Genomic DNA, 9,535 nt, shown 5'->3' with positions numbered 1-9,535 from the left:
ATAGAAAATGAGGCTGATAGGCCTATGGTCAGCGGGTTGTAGGGAATCATATTAAACATGGCTGCACTCCATCGGGATACACTCTATAGTTTGTAGGATGGAGTCACTACAGAACTACGAGCCAGGGAGGGTCACACCCTCCAGGTAATGAGCGAACAGTCATCAACATGGAACTGTTGAGCCTACAGTGCGACGAGGTAGTGGCACAGTTTAGACAACTAGTGATGTAGTGGAGGAAGCTTGCCAGGTGGTCCTAGAGTTTACCATCCAAGCAGAGGAACTGGTGAAGGCACGTGTCTGAAAGTTAGCAGTAGGGGTACACAACGCAAAGGAAAAAATGGCTAGGGTTCAGCTAGAGCTGAACCTTGAAATAACAGAACTACAGTTGAGGGCACAACCTTCAACTCCGCCTGAGATTAAGGAACAGTGTGCCACCGTTATCACCACAACAATGGCGGTACTCAACAATGTAGTGACAGACTACACAAAGCTGTTAGAGCAGTCATTCAAGGTCCTCACCATGCTGTAGGAGGACCCAAACATACAATGCCTAGAGGCAGAGGCACGCGAGCTATAGCAAAAATATGACGAATTAAAATGGATCGCACATATGGTTTCCCTCATACAGAGGCTCGCTAAGATGCAGTATGCTAAAGCGCTCAAGGAGCAGGTGGATGTTGCTTGAAATAAGGAATCAGTTTTGAAGGCGCACTTACAGTCATGGATTGATGAGGCATATACCATTACAGCCTCCATTGAAGCAAAGCTCACGCAACTACAAGAAACACAGGAGAGGATTCAAGACAATAGTTTAGCCACAACTATCACTGAACAATGCATCGAGAAAGTACAGCAGGAAGCCGCTTAGTGCATTTCCGAACTCGTAACAATCTAGTCAGAGTTGGGAGGTCTTCATCGAAAGATCTCCACACCGATAGAGTGACTTGAGGGCGAGTCACAATCTTTGTGTTGGGGCCTGTTGGGCGCAAGATCCCCCAAGCGAAGTTTTGGGGCTTAGAGCCTAGATTTTGGTGAAAGATTGTAATTCCGAGGTAAAGACTTTGCATTTTGTGGGTGCAGAGCGCGTAGCTTGTAAAAGAGTCATAAGGTTGTCTGCCCTTAATTTTTTTATTGTAAAGTCAATTGTAGAGATCTACCCATGGTTTGTGGACCATGGGATTGTATAAATAGAGCAAGGCTCTAAGTAGTTTGATAGATGGATAGTCAAAGATGAAGAGTTGAGTCAGATCTGTGGAGTAAAGTCTAGTTTTGGTTCATAGAGTAGGAGAAGGCTCTCCAGCTAAGTGCGCAGAGGCCTAATAGTCTACAGCTAAGTGCGCAGAGGCCTAATAGTCTATAGCTAAGTGCGCAGGGCAAGTCAAGTTTGTAACAGTTGGAAGTATTAATAAAGAGAAATTTCCAACCATTTATGTGTATTTATTTCCTGTTCTATGCATCTATTACATTGGATATAAAATGCACTTTTAATGCTTATATGATGTGCAAATGTGTATGACTGTGTGGATTAAGTGAACGCAAGTTAGAATAACTATTTACACGAAGATAAGTAAGATATCTTAAGAATATAAGTAAGATACATGGTGTAGTTTGGGGAAATAACATAGTGCACTGCCATAGCAGCGCGAAAGCATCTCAGCTCTTGGTTTAGGTTGCGTGAAAGACGGTTATAACAAATCGTGAAGGTATTAAAGGTCAGAACAATGCATGAAGCAACCTGTGTGAAGGCAGATCTAGTTGGACTAAATTGACATCACAACCATATCAAGGGTGCAGAAACTTGGTTCCAATATACCCCCATACTGCTTCCAGTGAGACTTCAGTCCACGCTCCATGGGTTGATGCGAGAAGGACTAGTAATGTAGGGATTTTTTTGGCTAAATAACTTTGAACCTGGGTCAGGCCCCCATAAGCCAACAATGGTCTAATATTGTCATTGTTCAACTGGGGTAATAGACCACTAGGGTTTTTCAAACTAGTCTTCTATTGACTAGAAGGAGTTTGACTACCAAATGGAAAAGGGAAAATTATCCTTAATGAAAGAAAAGGAATGTTTCCTACTCTACGAAATGAAAGACTAAATTGGAGGATGCTATAAAGTGACATGAAATCATCTAGCTACACATTTACACATTTTGCTTGCAAAAGAAACCTAGCTTACCCTTGTTTATAACATGTGATGATCTAGACTAATGAAGCATGGAATATGATCTAAGAAATATTATGACTATTACATGCATGTGATAATTTAGAAATTGCAGAAAAAATCCTTTTTTTTTTTATGTTTAGTTTTATGATGCAAATTCTAACTTTCACTTATTCTTTGGGAGGGGAGATAGGTATGGAGGAAAAGTTATGGACAAGTCTAAAGGGTATGGAGGCCAAGTCGAGGCCTAATCTAAGCTTTGATGACAATTTTTGTTAGATTCGGGCTTAAAACAAGGTGTTACAGGGTTTCTTGTAGTACTACTACAGGATGTCCTAGTTCTACTACAGGATGCCCTGTTTTACTATGGGAAATAGGCTGAAAGCTTAGGAGATGGTAGGAAAGGTAGAATGAAGTGTGGGAAAGGCATCTGCTAGGGATATATGGCATGGAGGAGGTGAGCACTATCTAAGGCTTAGTTAGATGCTTCAATATGGTTGGATTTGCTCAATGGAAATGACAACTTTTCTTACAAAATAAGAATTTGGATTTAGGGTTTAGTGGAGCTTGGAAGCATGGATGGATAGGACTTGGATGAGGTGAATGAGATGAGGTCTCCAAAAAAATTAGAAGCTCCTACAACAACATACACTCTTGTCTTCATTTATGAACAAATTCATCTATACATGGAAAAGATTCATTGAATGGAGGAAAACATAGTTATTATTAGCTAATGGCTAAGTTCAAGAATGGAAGTGATTTGAAACCGTAGAAAAACTTAAGAGACCAAAATGACAATTGCAAATAATCCTAAAAAACTTCAAAGACAATGACCTATTCACCAAGAAACCCTAGATTATGTAGTAATCAAATAAGAAATATGTTTTTGGGTTGTGTGAATGAAACCCTCAAGTCATGACCCCATACGGGAGATGAGGTGAAATCCACTATCACAAGCTTTTATGAAGGGTTTACTGTTACTAAGATACCATTGATCTAACTATCCACAAATGGAAGAAAACTAATTAATCACCCAAATACTTGCAAATTAACAAAACCAAAATCACGTCAGCAACTAACTATGAATGTAATCTAAGCATACATTTACAAAAAGAGGAACTTCTACTGCTAGGGTTGGTCCCTAACCCAAGAAATTCAGCCCTCTGATTCAAGTTAGTGCTGGATCAAGGAAATTCTTCTCATTTTCATTAAAATATCAAAAATACATAAGAGCCATCAATCACAATGTCTTAGCTCGAAAATGCCTCTTGGCTACAACAAAAAAGTTGAATCCTAATGAGGCTCTATTCCTTCTTATTTATCCAACTGAAGCTGCCAATAACTTCCTTAAATTTAGGGAGGCTTGGCTCCCAACTCGAGATCAACTACTCTTCAACTATCACTGGCTTGGCCGCCAATGACCTTAATGGCTCGGTTGCTTGTAACTTTGAGCTGATGAGATTTGATGGTGGAATATTCGAGTGACTGAGAGTTAAGGAGGGAGATCCAATCTCCTAAAATACCTATTTCTTATCTAATTTGAGTTCCTGCACTTTAATTAGCCAATAATTGAACCAAAACCTGCAATTAATGCACATTAAACCACAAGACATGACATCTCATCTTTACCCTTCTCACTAAGCAAAATATAACAAAACATGTAAGGAAATGTAAGAAACATTGATTTTAATAAGTTGGAGAGTTGCAGTGAGATCCATATAATTTACCCATTGATGAGCCTCATAAAAAATATATAAACACTCATTTTCCAAGCGGAGGATGGAAGAACACGAAGCAAGCGGGAGAGAGGTCGAACTAGGGAACCAAATGTCATATGGTCACACAACGGGCACATATTCTAAGGCGAATTAGGTAATGTTCCTTGGAATATTCTATGGGGAATATTGCCGGGAATATTTAGATTCCCTAGAGCCCCAGGGATCACAGTGACAAAATTTGGCCAAGTCTATAGTCAAATTTCATGATTTTTCACAAGGAATTCAACTGTGTAGTTTGTTTCTTCATCCAAGTAATGAATTTTTAGGCAATCCCTAGAATTGGAAGTATAAGGTGTAATGTTTTCCATGTATGCATTTTGATTTTGATGAGATTAATGGTAAAGGCCTCCCCACTTTGAGTAGGGCCCAGAGACATAACCCACACTAGGTGAACTCCAATATCAAGTTTTGTGTGCTCTTGTTTTCATGGTTTCCTATATTTTTCCTCTTCTTAGATGTGTAAGAACTTATTTTTATCGTTCTCTGGTATATGAAATTCTAAATACATCCTTGAAGTAAAGCAACCATGATCATTGCCCCTTCCTTTTGGAAAGAATATTCTTCCCCTTCACTCTCCTCCTTTAGGAGATTAACTACTTGATCTCCCTACTTCCTCTCTTCGATTTTAGGCTCTCCCCATGTTCATAGATCCTTTTCCTCTTGTTAAGCTCCTTCCTCTACTTTGTTGGATCTATTTTCAGTCCAACATCTCTTCTTCCCTTAACATTGCTTGATATGCATGCTCCACAATATGCAAAGGTAAAATTCCAATTTCATCTTAGATTTCATACGTCAAGCCATTTATGTATCTAGCCATCTTCTCCATATCTTCTTCAATGTGGTGTTATATAATATTCATCCTATAAAATTCCTTTATATATTCTTTCACTGACATAGACTCTTTCCTCAAATTTTGTAGTTGCATGAATAAGTTCAACTCATAATCATTATGTTAGTGTCAGTCTTGTTAGCCTGAAACCTAGATCAAATATACCTTTACTATGTTTTTTTTCCAGACTTTCAAAAATCAATTTTTTTATGTTACTAGGTTTACACAGCAAAATTTGGTCATTGCATGGTCAGTCTAAAGATGAAGTCACTCTTTTGGGAATTCATTCATGATTGTCACCAATCACACTTTATGGAGGTGTCACAATAAAAATGGGTTAGTCATCATCATCATTCCATTTAGTCTCAGGTCATCCATTAGGTCACTAGGATTTCCAAGGTCCATAATTTTCATGAATAAAACTAGTAGTGAGTGAAACATGACAAAGAGCTTTTGGGACTTGATTTTTATTTTTCACACACTCCTCACTCTTTCATGTTCCAAAAGTTCCAGAAAAAGAAGCTCCAGCACTCAAGAAAGTAAAGGACATCTCAGGTTTGCAATGGTAAAGGTAACTTTGTTTTCATAAAGTGAAAATCAGTTTATAAAGGAGGGTGGGTCCCATTTATTTTTGAAAAAATAAAGAAAATTTCCCTATATAAACTCAAAAGCCCCCAAACTCCTTCATTCACATCCTATTCACTCTTTGTTATCAAGCTATCCCATCCAAGAAAGCAAAAAAGTTGTTTTCCTAGGTGAAATTGGCAAAAAAATTGTAGGTGTTGTGCTTAGAAGCACTATGCTACGCTTAGGACGTAGGCTCTACACTTAGAGGAACTGCACTACGTTTTGGCGCTGCACGTAGGAACATTACGTTGCGCTCGCAGGACAGAGTGCCCCGAAATCCCTCAAAACTTTCCCAAACTTCATTTTTTCACTTGCAAGCTTTATTCTATTGACTTCTAAGCTAAGGAACAAGTAAGTACACCATCATCCTCCATATTTTGATTTTCCAATTTCATCTCATTTCAATGATTCTTCAAGTTAGGGTTTGTAGTGAAATTTGCATAGGAGATGATAGGGTGAAAATGACCATCATTATTTTTTATTTCCAAAACATGTAAAATGATATCCTACACCTGCATACATGTTTAATAAGTCATTTTAACCATTTTTTCCCACCTGAAAACAAAGTTTAAATAATAAAAAAACAAAACCCTAGCTCATTTCTGGAGGATTTTGCGCAAGTTTCAACATAAACCCTGTTGTTTCCACCTGCAATAAAATCATCTCTCCACTATTTCTCCACTCATTTTCATTACCTTCCAAAGTCCTGTTATAGACATTTTTGTGCCTCGCAGCATGGAGCATAAAATGTCAATAATTACAGGGATCCTCAGTCCGTAAACATGTTGTTCTTACCCCTAGAAGAACAAGGTCAGCAAACCACAGCACTTCCCATCAGTTCTCCACCTGAAAACACTCAAAAACAGGCTATTTTTGGATCATGTCAGCTGCTCCACTGAGCAACTGCGCTGAATGTCAACTGCTCCTCCTTGTACCTGCACTGAAAGTCAACTCCAATGAAGGCTACCTGCGCTGGGCGAGATTGGCCAAGTGGCACAGTCATTCTGCAAGGTGTCAATTGCCCAGGAAGCTTCCAAACTGACACTTGGTTCAAGGGATTCGCCCTGTGATGAGTAAGAGGTACTTGATCTCCATGTGTAAGCAAGGATCTCCAAGTGGACTCAAGAACTGAAGTTTAACTAAAGTGGGAGAGGACACTAGTCAGCTTTATGCCAGCCTCAAGCTGACTCATCCTTTCTCCAAATCTCCTATATATAGAGCTCTCTCATGAGGTCTAAGGAGGCTGGAATTTTGTGCAAAGCAAGGAAGTGCTGTTGGTGTACAGTTAGAGCTATTGGGTGATTGCTTTTATAGAGGAGAAGAGGAGATTTCTTGCTGCTGGGGAGGTGCTGCTGGATTGGAGCCATTTATGGTTGTAACCTTCTCAGAACCTTTTTCTTCTGTCAATAAAGCTTTGATGTTCTCCTATATACTTGTATTGCAATGATGTATTGTTTTTATCTGTATATTTGATCCATTCTAATCCATGCATCAGTTATGAGTACATGTTTCTTGTAGTTTCCCTCTCTTGTTTTTGCAGGATCTTTGTGTAGCTGGGCCGGCAAAAGGAGCAAGGAGCTGGGAACAAGAGGCAAGGAGAGAAGACAGGATCGACAAAAGCGAAAGACATCGGTTGGTCAATCCTTTCTTCCTTCTCTGTACTTTCATAAAGGAAAAATATCAAAGCTTTACTTTCAGTTGTTGCTAAGGAACTATCACCCTTAGAGTAGGGATAGGGTCATTCCGAGTCGGATACTTTTCCCCACAACAAACTGGCGACTCCGCTGGGGAGCCTAGTATCTTGTTGGTGTTTGTAGTATCTTTGCTATTCATTTCCTGAAGAAAAGAGTACCAAATCGAAAAGCTTTTGACTATATCAAAAGCGAAGTAGAGGGGCTGCTACTCTTGCTCATTTTTTGAGCAGATTCATGATTTGAAGAGCTGATCTACCAAAGACTCTTGTGCTCTTTGTGATAGCTTTTCATCCTCTTGATCATCCCTTAGCTTGTACTTGACCTATAGCTTTTTATTTCAGCAAAAACAGTGAATTTTTGAGGTTTTTATGACCCGGAAACCCTTGTAAACGCAACTCTCGTGTCTCAGTGCAGGCTGTCCAAAGGCAGTCTGCATTTCAGCGCAGGTACTCCCTTCGGGAACTGCGCTGAGAGTCAGTTTGACAGACCAGAGCCTGCGCTGAACCAGTTAGGCTATGTCTTCCTGAGGTTTCCCACTGAGTCTTGGCCCTGTTTTCACTGTTGTTTTGCTGCTGATTGCTTGTCATTGGTACTTGCTGTAAACCAACTTTCCTTGACATTATTCCACCTCAGTTGTGTGATGAAACTGTGATTGTTCTTTCAGTATTTCTTGTTTCAGTTACAGTTTCCCATTGTGAAAAGCAAACCAGTATAGCTGTGGCCTCTTAGATCCTGAACTGTAAAAGTGTCTTTGTGATCTTAAGAGCTAGTTTTGTTAATGTTCATGGCTGTTTGAGTTTGTTTGTTTTTCATTTTATGGTTTGAATCTATACATTTCCAGTGTCTAAACAAGTCGATCTTAAGGTGTCTTTTGATTTTGGACAAGCTTGTTTACTTTCACTCGAAATTAGATTCAAAATTATACAACAGTTTCCTTTTTGTCTTACATCAACATTAAGGATAATGAAAAGAAATATCTGCATTGTGCATTTTGCATTTGACTGTGTGCTTGACGATTTAGGAAAATTTGCATTTTAGTGTGTGTTCTGTGATCTGTGAGAAAAGTTGATGTCTTTCTTTTCCCTCAGTAGATTAAGGTTTTCAAAGTTGAAAGATTGAAAGGTTTTGCTTCTCATCTTAGATTGCATTTAGGAAGTTGTATACATACATCTCGTGGTGATCCTTAAAGGCAAACTGCTAAGCAAGATCAACATTAAAATAAATCCAATTTACATAACAACGCTTTGTAACATAACGCAAACATCTAGAGGTCTAGGTAGAGACGTGTTCCGGCGTCGTTAAACATAGTGACTGTCGATCTCTACGAAGGTGGGTGATTCCTCCTGAGAGTCGGTGGCACTAATACGGACTTGTGCTCCCACGTACCGTCGAGTATATATTGGGAGACCCCTATAGGAAATTATCCTTTATCCATAGGAAGCCGTGTCGACCGCCCTACTGATCGCGATGCAGTGAACACAGCATTCACGAAGATCGACCACCCGTACCGTAAAACGTATTCTGTGGTTTCGCGAAAGGTTTGGCACACCCTCTGCCTAGATCTCCAGAGCAGTTTCTTTTGGCCTTTTTCAAACTCTATAACTGAAAAGGTCCAACCGAGCATTTGTCACTTCGGGCTCGTTAAAACATCGAAGGCGACTAGAGTCATCTTTAGCTTTTTCTCGACTCTTAAAACATGAAAAAGCAAGTTTGTGTCTGAAAGTGTCGTTAATAAAATTTATTTTAAGCGGAACAAAATCACCTGTTATTCCCACGTTGATCTTTCAGTTGAAAAGTATGGAGCCCACCAACCAAGGAGGCAACCTTGGCGGAAGTCCAAATCCCTTCTCCTCTTGGGGAGATGTTGGTGCGCCTCATATGGCAACATTGTCACTTCCAGGATTGACAATCGGCCTCCCTGTATGGCTCTTTTCAACTAATGTAGTCCAGATCACCACTAATCCTGAGCAGTCGAATCAACAGTCAGAACAGTCTAGAACTACCCACTAGCCTTCCACTTCTTACAACACTTCCTCTGATCCTTCATCTTCGCGAGGTAGAGCTGGCAAAAGTCAGCCTCCCAAGGAGAAGAAGGAAAAGAAGAAGAAAGAAAAGAAGCAGAAGGAGCCTATGGTGAAGGCGACTGGGGGCAAGCAGGAGACAGCTGACAAAAACCCACACACTGCACCGACCGGGCCTAAATCGCCATGTGTCATTTGCAAAGGGACCCACTTCCATCGTGATTGTCCTTGTATTCCCCGGATACTAAGGGACTGGTCCCCAAGGTTGCACAATCCGGTAGCATCAACCTCTGATAGTCATGTTGATTGCAGTCCGTCAACTAGCGAGAGTGAAGGACGAAGAGGGAGACCAAGATCACCCTGTGTATTGTGTGAAGGCAAGCATGCCATCCACAAATGTCCATTCTTAGATGAGGCCAAGA

Source organism: Pinus tabuliformis, chromosome 2_1 (assembly GCF_031772625.1).
Source record: "Pinus tabuliformis cultivar Carrire ecotype Pingquan chromosome 2_1, CPIR1, whole genome shotgun sequence".
Taxonomy (NCBI): domain Eukaryota; kingdom Viridiplantae; phylum Streptophyta; class Pinopsida; order Pinales; family Pinaceae; genus Pinus; species Pinus tabuliformis.
The sequence above is the reverse complement of the archived record's forward strand: the minus strand, read 5'-3'. Positions refer to the sequence as shown.